At 39.3% G+C, this 12,537-nt stretch overlaps 1 pseudogene; it reads left to right on the top strand.

The window, feature by feature from the left end:
• Window positions 1–8,851: 8,851 nt before the first annotated feature.
• Window positions 8,852–12,299, top strand: LOC113938469 (annotated as a pseudogene).
• The last annotated feature ends 238 nt before the right edge of the window (window positions 12,300–12,537 follow it).

The following is a 12,537-nucleotide window of genomic DNA, read 5'->3' on the forward strand; positions in this document are numbered from 1 at the left end:
GTATGGAATTGTTGAATCACTGTATGGTACACCTGAAACTAATATAACACTGGACTTAAAACATGGCAGTTTTGTATTCTTTTGTTGGAATGTACAGTCATAAAGAGATGTCATCTAAAAGAAATGTTTGTGTTAGCCAAAAAAAAGGCCATGAATTAAATGTCGTTTATCCATATCCTTCATGAACACAAGCATGAAGAAAATAATCAATGAAGATGTAAGATTTGGTGGTCTCTGAAAACCTTTCCCTCTAGAAGTTCCACTGGTGCCTTTATCTTTGAATATGACCCTTTTGTATTTAGAATCTACCAAGGATTTCCCATCGTCCTTCAAAAAAAAAATCCCAAAATTCTATGCCATGGCTTAGAAGACACTGCTGATTTGTTCATCCTATTTTCTTGACCTTATCTTCCATCACCCTCCCTTTGATAACTATAATTTAGCCATAAAGACCTTTCTGATCCTCAGAATCTGTCAACTTGGAACCTTTATAGATCATTCTACCTGGAAAGATCTCTCTTCTTAAGATTGGTTCTTCCTCATCTCCAGGTCTGTTGAAAATTTAGACTTTCAGGTTTCCCTTAGAAATTCTAATTCATTAGTCTGAAGTAAGACACAGAAATTTGCATTTTAATAAGAACCTGGAGAGTACTTATGGAGACAGATCATGTACACACTTTGAGAAGCCCTAATTTCAAATTCTTTTTTTTTAAAGATTTTATTTTAGAGAGAGAGAGAGACAGCACATGCGGGAAAATCCTACCTAATCAGCATTTCATACTGCACCTTGGTGACATCTACTTCTTCAATAAAAGATGCCTAACTTTTTAAAAATTATTTTTATTGTTATGTTAATCACCATACATTACTTCATTAGTTTTTAATGTAGTGTTCCATGATTCATTGATTGTGCATAATACCCAGTGCTCCACGCAGAACATACCCTCTTTAATACCCATCACCAGGCTAACCCATCCCCCCACCTCCCTCCCCTCTAGAACCCTCAGTTTGTTGTTAAGAGTCAATCATCTCTCATGGTTCATCTCCCCTTCCAATTTCCCCCCCCTTCATTCTTCCCCTCCTGCTATCTTCTTCTTCTTTTTTCTTAACGTATATTGCATTATTTGTTTCAGAGGTACAGATCTGTGATTCAACAGTCTTGCACAATTCACAGCGCTCACCATAGCACATACCCTCCCCAATGTCTATCACCCAGCCACCCCATCCCTCCCACCCCCCACCACTCCAGCAACCCTCAGTTTGTTTCCTGAGATTAAGAATTCCTCATATCAGTGAGGTCATATGATACATGTCTTTCTCTGCTTGACTTATTTCGCTCAGCATAACACCCTCCAGTTCCATCCATGTCGTTGCAAATGGCAAGATCTCATTCCTTTTGATGGCTGCATAATATTCCATTGTGTATATATACCACTTCTTCTTTATCCATTCATCTGTCAATGGACATCTTGGCTCTTTCCACAGTTTGGCTATTGTGGACATTGCTGCTATAAATATTGGGGTGCACGTACCCCTTCAGATCTCTACATTTGTATCTTTGGGGTAAATACCCAGTAGTGCAATTGTGGGATCGAATGGTAGCTCTATTTTCAACTGTTTGAGGAACCTCCATACTGTTTTCCAGAGTGGTTGCACAAGCTTGCATTCCCACTAACAGTGTAGGAGGGTTCCCCTTTCTCCACATCCCCGCCAACATCTGTCGTTTCCTGACTTGTTAATTTTAGCCATTCTGAATGGTCTGAGGTGGTACCTCATTGAGGTTCTGATTTGGATTTCCCTGATGCCGAGCGATGTTGAGCACTTTTTCATGTGTCTGTTGGCCATTTGGATGTCTTTGCAAAAATGTCTGTTCATGTCTTCTGCCTATTTCTTGACTGGATTATTTGTTCTTTGGGTATTGAGTTTGATAAGTTCTTTATAGATTTTGAATACTACCCCTTTATCTGATATGTCATTTGCAAATATTTTCTCCCATTCTGTCGGTTGTCTTTTGGTTTTGTGGACTCTTTCTTTTGCTGTGCAAAAGCTTTTTATCTTGATGAAATCCCAATAGTTCATTTTTGCAGTTGCTTCCCTTGCCTTTGGTGATGTTTCTAGGAAGAAGTTGCTGTGGCTGAGGTCGAAGAGGTTGCTGCCTGTGTTCTCCTTTAGGATTTTGATGGATTCCTGTCTCACATTAAGGTCTTTCAACCATTTGGAGTCTATTTTTGTGTGTGGTGTAAGGAAATGGTCCAGTTTCATTCTTCTGCATCCAATGGCTATCCAATTTTCCCAACACCATTTGTTGAAGAGACTGTCTTTTTTCCATTGGACATTCTTTCCTTCTTTGCCAAGGATTAGTTGACCATAGAGTTGAGGGTCCATTTCTGGGCTCTCTATTCTGTTCCACTGATCTATGTGTCTGTTTTTGTGCCAGTACCATACTGTCTTGATGATGACCGCTTTGTAATAGAGCTGGAAGTCTGGAATTGTGATGCCGCCAGCTTTGCTTTTCTTTGTCAACATTCCTCTGGCTATTCGGGGTCTTTTCTGGTTCCATACAAATTTTAGGATTATTTGTTCCATTTCTTTGAAAAAAGTGGATGGTATTTTGATGGGGATTGCATTGAATGTGTAGATTGCTCTAGGTAACATTGACATCTTCACAATGTTTGTTCTTCCAATCCATGAGCATGGAACGTTTTTCCATTTCTTTGTGTCTTCCTCAATTTCTTTCATGAGTATTTTATAGTTTTCTGAGTGCAGATCCTTTGCCTCTTTGGTTAGATTTATTCCTAGGTATCTTATGATTTTGGGTGCAATTGTAAGTGGGATTGACTCCTTAATTTCTCTCTCTTTGGTCTTCTTGTTGGTATATAGGAATGCCACTGATTTCTGTGCATTGATTTTATATCCTGCCACTTTTCTGAATTCCTGTATGAGTTCTAGCACTTTTGGGGTGGAGTCTTTTGGATTTTCCCACATAAAGTATCATCAAAAAGATGCCTAACTTTTTGTGTTGACCAGTCTCTCATCTCTTCCTACCAATGCTAAGCTGTCATTCTTGGAAGTTTTCTCAAACTGTATTTGATGCACCTTTGGATTTAAGGAAAGTAGTTCTTTTTATCATATTAAGTGTTGGCCTACTCATTCTCTGTTGGTTCAATTTCCATTCTTCACTTGTTACTGTTATTATCTGTCCCTTCTTCAACAAAGCCTCTTGTATTTCTCCCAGGCCAATATAGAAATGTCCTTATTTGTTTGCTCATAGTACTTCGTTCAGACCTCCATTACAATTTAATATCTCTATTAAAACTTAATTCAAAATTGATTTTAAAAGATTTTATTTATTTATTTGAGAGAGAGCGAGTATGTGCCCATGAGTGGGGGGAGGGGCAGAAGGAGAGGGAGAGGCAGACTTCCCACTGAGCAGGGAGCTTGAGGAAGGGCTTGATCCCAGACCCAAGATCATGACCTGAGACAAAGGCAGATGCTTAACCAACTGAGCCACCCAGGTGCCCTTCAAAATTGATTTTTAATTGAAATCAAAATTATAGTAAGGACTTCCATATAAACTCTAACAGAGATCTTCCTATCCATTTTTATTCATTTGCCCTCATTTATAGATATTTCATCATAGCTTGGAACTCTACCTAATACTATAGTGTGCTTTATCCTTTTGTGTACAGTCTTTCTCTTCTCTTATAGTGTAAACTCCATGTGGGGAGGGACCTTATCCATTGTTTTCTGTTATCTCCCAGAATAGTGCCTAGGATATATAATACAGGCTCAATAAATATTAAGTTAATAAATATTTTTAGCTTCTTGTTTCATAATTTTTCTGTTTATATGTATTTTCTCTTTAGAAGCATTTTAGATTCTATTAGCATAACATAGTTCCTGGAGTGTGAAAAGTATGGAATAAATGCTTATTGAATAATTAAATTTTTTCTCTTATTTATTTATTTATTTTTATAATGTTTTCTTTTTTACATATTTTATATATTTCATACAACAGTTAAAAGTAATGTAATCATTTTGTGTTATGTTTCTTTGATAAAAGTTGAATTTTCAACAGTTCTGATTTGGTTGAGATGAGGCAGATGTGTCAGAGGACATTTTGATAACTGTCTGTCTCTAAAGATGTGACCAATGGGATGGCCTGGGTGAAGCTAGGAGATCCAGTTTTCTTTTCCAAGTAATTGGGCACAAAATAAACACCTGCTTAATGGCAACTCAGTGGTCAAAAAGAGATTTTTTTTTTTAGAGATTTTATTCTTTTATTATCTGAGAGAGAGAGTGTACAAGGTGGGGAGAGAAGCAGACTCCCCACCAAGCAGAGAGCCCGATGCAGGACTTGATCCTGGGACTCCAGGATCATGACGTGAGCCGAAGGCAGTCACTCAACCAACTGAGACACCCAGGTGCCCCAAAAAGAGACCTTAAGATATTCACCTCAACCACGAGGGCTTTTGAGTTCAAAGGAAAATTCTAAATTCAAGATTATCTTCACACTAACAGATGGAGCTAAATAAAATAAAATAAGGTTTCTAAAAAGAGCATCAAGTAGAAATATGTTAATATCTGGCTGACATGCCTTACAGTTATGCTTTTTTGGCTCTTACACTGTCTTCAAGCTGAATGTGTTAAGGACCCCTGTACTAGAGATACTAGAGAGAGAGAGGGAAATGAGGTATGGACCCGCCCCCACTTTAGTCTAGCCTTTACTTAAAAACCAAGAGAAGTGCAAGTACAGAAAATCCTGGGAATCTGCCCTGGTTTTTCATCATGACTGATGTGGATGATAAAGATGGATAATTTAAATTTGAGGAGAAATTGGAAATTAGTAAACACATGAAACTGGGCAGTATTATTAAGGATCGCCTTAACCGCTTCCCCACCTGTGGTCTTTCTGTGCTGACAGAGATATAGAGATCATCAAACCCCTTCCCACGCCCCAATCCCTCAGGTTGAAATCCTAGCGTTGCTCTCCTCATGCTAGGACAAAGCCAGCTGAGTTCTCTCTAGGTAAGCAGTAGCAACTGTGAGTGTACCTCTCCGTGAGGATGTAGCTAACCTGCTACCGTGCCAACATAGTCATCTTAGCAGTGGGTACGCCTCCTCTCTTCTTTTCCCAGCTCAGACTCTGCGACCAGAGTTTACAAATGTATGTATTTCAAACTTGTGCTTTCACTTTCTCACTGCGAGACTGTGAGTCTTAATTACTGAGCTGATGACAACCCTGATTTCCTGGTTTTTAAACTCAGCTTATTCTAAGAATTACATAAAATAAATGTAAACGAATGAGTCTAGCACCTAACTGCCTTCTTTATTTTTAAATCTATATTATTATTTCCCTTATTGTGAAAATGTTCCTATCAGTTGCTTGTTTCATCTTTTTTTTTTCTTTTTAGACAATTATCATATATGCAAGTGAGGGTGAAAAAGTGTGCAACTCCAAATCTACTTCATTTCTTATAAGCTTACGTCTCACACACACACAATTTTTTCCTTTTTTTCTTTTTTTACAAATTCAAGAGAGTCCATTGCCAATATTCTTTTTTTCACCAACTGTCCCACATAATGCAGTGGCCCTTCCAGAAATGAATTTAGTCTGAGAATGAAGACACATCCAAGTGTACCTTCTTAGTTCCCAAATACTCCCACTAAGTAAATTTCTCAATTGGTAAATTAAGATTTTTCAAAGCTGTGAAAAGAAACTTGAGACTTATGGTTGCACATTTTGGTACATGTGAAATAATTTTTTACTGCTACTGTCATCAGAATCATGAAAGGTTTTGGAGTGTGTCTGGGATGGAAACTATTCTTACCCTAGGGAGGAAGTACAGAGTGTACTTTATGTAAAGTCTATTGCTTCAATTCTTATGCTTTGCTTTCTGCCAGAAAATGAGGTAGTTCGCCATTGAGAAGGGACTGTCTAAATGTGGCAAATGCACTAGGCTCAGTAAACAAGAACATGACTCTCTAATCTGAGCTTCAAAGAGTTGAGAACCCATCTACTGGAAGAAATAATTAACAGTGTTAAAATTCAAGAGCATTTGCACTAGTTCTAAGATTTTTCTCATTCTTGTCCTAATTTCTATCACATGTGCACCAACAACTGTCTGAATCTCTGCAGTGCCCTCTGGCCAGCATTCAATGCTACTTAATGATGTAATATATATCATGATTTCAATTTTATGATCTCACAGAATGAACACCTGCTTAATGAGAGAACTGAAAAACTAGCCTATTAAATATTTTGTTTGCTCGTTTTTTCTGAAACAGCTTGGTGGCTTAATAGAGTATGAAAATGAAAAAAAAAATTGCAGAATTTCTTAAGTGCTCATCCATCTAATTTATACAAGAAAAGACTAATTCTTGAGTAATCTTTAAATAATAACAAAGTACACAGAAGAACTTCCAGCTGGGTATAGTACCCCCGTAGTGTCAACACATCAGCAAATTATCCTTTGCATGCACTTCATAAGTCACATGATCCTTGTTTAATAACTCTTGTCTATTGGATTCTTAACTCCGGAGATTTCAAAAGGGAATATTTCTAGTTAAAAATAGCTCAGTAACTTATAGATTTCTCTATTTAGCCTGGAAGAAGTTCTGATTTACTTAAATCAATGAGAGAATTAGCATTGAGTGTTTTGTACACTTAACAAATGAAGCGGAAAAGTTGGTATTCTTTCTGGCAATTTTTTTAGTGATCGTCTTGTTTGTGAGCTTTACTCTTTCAGTAAATTAAGACTCTCTGGCTATGTGGGTGACCCCATCTCACCCAAGATTTTACTTGGCCATCAGTCCTCTAGCACTTTGGTTGTGGGAAGATTCTTCCCTGTGATGGAAACAGGGTGCTCCAGATCAATGAAAGCACCGTTTCTAGTATACCGTGGCCACCACTCCTCTGTTATGTTAAGGATCAATGGAATCTGACACACTGTTTCTCAATCTCAGGAGAGTCATATTGCCAAATGGTTGAAATGTGTAAGGAACAGCTGTGGAGAAGGAAAGAATGGAGTGGCTGTTTAGTCCAACAGCGAGTCTTAGGTGACAATTCCTGTTGGGCTCCTAAAAACCGTTTCTCTCTGGTCTTGTTATTCACTGTGAATGTGGGTCACAGAAGCAATGGCATCTTCTATTCACACAACTTGAAGTCGAAGTCCAGCTCCTTGTTTGTCTTGCATATAAACAGGACACATTGCTTTCTCTGCATGGTGTAACTTCATTGAAACATTATATTCTGTCAGGTAAAGGTCTCTTATTTTTCCTTCCTATTCATTCAGCAAGCACTTCACCTCAGGCACCATCTGGTGGGTAATAGGTACTATAAGGGGAAATTAAATAAGCAATAAAAATGGCTTATATTTATTGAGAGTTTATTATGGGCCAGGCACTTTCTAAGCTCTTTACATGTATTAACTCATTTACTATATCTATGAGGAAGGCATATTATTGTGCCAGTTTTATAGACGAGAAAAGTCATTCACAGAGGGGGTTAGCCAATGGTAGAGCTGACAGGTGAACCCTGATAATCTAACCTAGATCCTGTGCTCTTTACTACAAATGGCTTTTTGCTCTAATTCGAGGGGTTAAGAATCTATATTCTTGAGGCAGTAGGAAAATAATTATTAAAATCATATGAGCATTTTTTGATCTGTCTGCAAGATTCAGTGAGTTCTACATTCATGATATGTGCCTTACAGCTTCAGTGCATGTGATGGACTGGAAGTTTGTGTCTCCCCAAAATTGATACTTTGGCATCCTAACCTCCAGTGTGATGGTATTAAGAGGTGGGAATTTGCAGAAGTAGTTAGGTCAAAAGGATGAAGCCCTCATGAATGGGATTAGTGCCCTTCTAAAAGGGACCCCAAATAGCTCTCTCTTCCTCCCTCACGATGTGAAGGTACAAGGAGAGCTTAGCAGTCTGCAACCTACAAACAGGTTCTCACCAGAACCTAAACATGCAGACACCTTGATCTTGGATTTCCAGTCTCCAAGAATGTGAGAAATAAATGTCTGTCATTAATAAGTCACCCAGGCTATAGTACTATTACTGTGGCCCGAAATGACTAAAACTGTGCACAATTTAAAGCTGAAAAATAATCATGTGAGTAAGGCTATGACAACACAGGACAACCTATGTGCCTAAATGCTGAGGCAAAGCTTTAAAATGAAGGCTCTAAAAGCTATAATAAGGATGTCTGTGTGCATGTTCCTAATCAATGCTATCACTGTTGAAACCAGACATGCTTAGAAATCTATCCATTAGTACATATGTTTCACTATTAAATCTATGATGTCATTCTTGTTAGGAGGAGGCACAAGTAAGTTTACCTTAACCACTTTGAGGAACTAAATCAATTTATGTGATTCAGGTTTTAAAATTTGTATGAATCCTCACTTTAATCTAGACCTGGGCATCCTTAAAAAGCTCGGTGCTCACTCTTATCTGTAGGTCAGATCTTACAGTGGGAATTGCAGTCACTGAATTGGGGAATGTAAATGCAATGGGAGTAATTGAATCCAACAGTAGTGGGGGTCCAAGTGGCAGCACTCACCCATCAAAGGCAAGATGGACATGGTTACTGTAATGAACAACAGAATCAAAGCAGCAATCAGAATACCCTGACTTGTGCAGACCTATGGTCCTGGCTAGTTAATCATGGCGTTCCTAAAAGTGAAATAGGTAGGAAGACTACTAAATTCTTACTCGATCTTTATAAGCAAAAATGTTTTAGGTCAATGAACAAAAGTCTAACTTGAGTCATAAAAACAGAAAGTCACAGCCCCTCAATCAGTTCCCAGACTTGAGTCAGTTTATAAAACCAGAACCTCTTGAATGAAGGGGAAGCTGGGTCCCCTTGAGGAAGGATCCCAGTATACTGCCAAAATTTATCCCGTTAATCTTTCTCCCATACTTCTCCAAAGGGACCTATGGCCTTTTACCAGGACAACTGTCCATTGGCAAAAGACAAATAATCAGAATTTTCAGGGATTGCTGGATACTGGCTCTGAACTGATACTAATTCCAGGACACCCAGAATATCACTGTGACCCACCAGTCAGAGTAAGGGTTTTTGGAGATCAGATGATCAATGGAGTTTTAGCTGAAGTTTTTTTCACAATGGGCCCAGTGGGAACATGTCCTGTGGTAATTTCCCCAGTTCTGGAATGCACAATTGGAAGAGCCATACTTAGCAGTGGCCAGGGTCACCACATGGTTCCCTGACCTGTGGAGTGAAGGCTATTATGGGAAAGGCCAAATGAAAACTACTAGAACTACCTCTACCTAGGAAAAGAGCAAAACAAAAACAATACTGCATTCTTGGAGGGACTGCAGAGATTATTGCCACCATCAGGGACTAGAGAGATGCAGGGGTAGTGATTCTCACCATGTCCCTTTTCAACTTGCCCATTTGGTCTATGCAGAAGACATCTGGATCTTGGGGAAGGACAATGAGTTGTCATAAGCTTAACCAGGTGGTGATTACAATTTCAGCTGTTCCAGATGTGGTTACATTGTTTAAGCAAATTAACACATCCTCTGGTATGTGGTAGGCAACTATTGATCTGGAAAATGCCTTTTTCTTCTCCATCCTTGTCTATAAGGGCCACCAGAAGCAGTTTGCCTTCAACTGCCGTGGCCAACAATACTCCCATCGTTTTCCTGTCTCAGAAGTATATTAATTCTCAAGATCTAGGTCATAAATTAGCTCAAAGGAATACTGATTGTCTTTGCCTTCCACAAGGGATCACACTGACCCATTATATTGATGATATTATAGGACCTAATAAGCAGGAAGTAGCAACTACTCTCGATTTATTGGTAATACATCTGCATATCAAAGGATGGGAAATAAATACGACAAAAATTCAGAGGCTTTCATCAGTGAAATTTCTAGGGGTCCAGTGCTGTGGGGCATGTCAAGATATGCCTTCGAAGGGAAAGAATAGTTGTTGCATCTGGCTCCTCCTACATCCAAGAAAGAGGCACAATGTTTAGTGGGCTGCTTTGGTTTTTGGAGGACACTTAATTCCTCACTTGGGCATTTTACTCCAACCCCATTTACTGAGTAACCCAAAAAGCTACTAGTTTTAAGTGGGGCCCAGAACAAGAGAATGCTTATAATAGGTCCAGGCTACCAGGCAAACTGTTCTGACACTTGGGACATATCATCTAGCAGTTCCAATGGCATTTGATGTGTCAGTGGAATAGGGGTGCTATTGGAGCCTCTGGCAGGCCCCTACAGGTGAATCACAGCAAAGGCCTTTAGGTTCTTGGAGCAAAGCACTACCATCTTCTGCAGATAACTACTGTCCTTTTGAGAATAGCTCTTGGTCTGCTACAGGCCTTAATGGAGACTTAGTGCTTGACCATGGGTCATCAAGTTTCCATGTAACCTGGGCTGTCTATAAAGAACTGGGTGTTATCTGACCTAGCAGCACAACAGCACCACATCATCAAATGGAGGTGGTATACAGGAAATGGTGCCAGAGGGTGCCTTTAAGGTGCACGTATGGTATATGAAGAAGTGGCCCAAATGCCCTAGTCCCCACTATTATTGCACTAATTTCTCTCTCCCACACTTATGGCTTCATGGGAAATTCCCTAAGATCATTTGACAGAGGAAGAAAAGACGTGAGCCTGGCTTACAGATAGTTATGCTTGATAATGCAGGCAACACCAAAAAGTGGACATCTGCAGCACTACAATCCCTTCCTCAGACATCCCTGATGGGCAGATGTGAAGGGAGAGTCTCCCAGTGGGCAGAACTATAGCAGTGAATGTTATTGGTCACTTTTCTTGGAAGAAATAGTCAGATGTGTGATTATATACAACTTCATGGGCTGTGGCCAATGGTTTGGCATGGTCAGGAATCTGGGAGGAACATGATTGGAAAATTGGTGATAAGGAAATCTGGGGAAGAAGTATGTAGACAGTTCTCTCAGAATGGGAACAAATGAAGATATTTTTGCATGTGAATGCTCATCAAAAGGTGACCTCAACAGAGAAGTATTTTAATAATCAAGTGAATAAAATTACTTGTGTAGATACCAGTCAGCTTCTTTCCCCAGACACTCCTGTTACTGCCCAAAGAGTTCATGAACATAAAGGTGATGGTGGCAGAGATGGAGATGATGCATGGAATCAGCAGCATGAACTTCCACTCACCAAAGCCAACCTAGCTAGAGCTGTTGCTGAGTGCTCAACCTGCCAGCAGCGAAGACCAATACTGAATCCTGGATTTGACACTCTGACATTATTTCCCAAGGTACTCAGCCAGCAACCCAGTGCCATGTTGATTACACTGGACCACATCCATCATGGAAAGGATAGCATTTTGTTGTTACTGGAATATACTCTGGATACAAATTTGCCTTCCCTACAAGCAATGTTTCTTCCATATGTAGATTTACAGAATGCCTTACCTGCCATTATGGTATTCTACACAGCATTACCTCGTTTTAAATTTTTTTTCTCAGCATTACTTTTGATTAAGGAACTTCATAATAAACAAAGTGTGGCAATGGGCCCATGCTCATAGAATTTACAGGCCTTACTATGTCTCCACCATTCTGAAGCAGGTGGCTTAATAAAATGGTGAAATGGCCCTTTGAAGACTCAGGTACAGTGCCACCTAGCTGGACTACAGCAAGGTTCTTCAGAATGCTGTATATGCTCTGCATCAGGATCCATTATATGGTTCTGTTTCTCTGATAGACAGGAGTCACAGGTCCAGGAATCAGAGGTGAGTGGCACTACTCACTATTACCCTCTAGTGACCCACGAGTAAAATTTTTGCTTCCTATTGCCATGACCTTATGCTCTGCTGGCCTTAGATCCAAAGGAGGGAATGCTTCCACCAGGAAACACAAGAGTGATTCCCTTGAACTCAAGGTTAAGACTGCCTCTAGGCCATTTTGGGTGTCTCATGCTTTAGAACCAACAAGCAATGAAGGGAATTACTGTGTTGGCTGGGTTAATTGATTTCTAATTACTAAGGCAAGATTGGACTACTTCTCCACAACAAAAATAAGGATTATGTCTGAAATATAAGATATCTCTTAATATGTCTATTAGTATTAACACCCCTGTGATTAAAGTCAGTGGAAAAGTGTGACATCCAATCTAAGCAGGACCACCAGTAGCCCCAGACCTTTCTGAACTGCAAGTCTGGGTCCCCTGACTAGGTAAAGAACCAACTGAGATGTGTTCAGAAAACAAAGGGAACACACAGTGGGTGGTACAAGAAGGTAGTCATAAAAAACAGTTACCAAGTAACTAATTACAGAAATGAGGACTGCAGCTGTCATGAGTATTTCTCACTTAGTTTGTTACAAATGTTTGTGTGAATATGAATATAAATATAAGTGTATTTTATGTATCTTTGTTTTCTTCCCTCTTATTCCTTGTCATGTAACATAAGATGTATTGACTTTATATCATAATATTTAAATATTGTTAATTTTTTTTAAAGATTTTATTTACTTGAGAGAATGAAATAGAGAGAGAGCATGAGAGGG

This window comes from Zalophus californianus, chromosome 8 (assembly GCF_009762305.2).
Source record: "Zalophus californianus isolate mZalCal1 chromosome 8, mZalCal1.pri.v2, whole genome shotgun sequence".
Lineage (NCBI taxonomy): Eukaryota > Metazoa > Chordata > Mammalia > Carnivora > Otariidae > Zalophus > Zalophus californianus.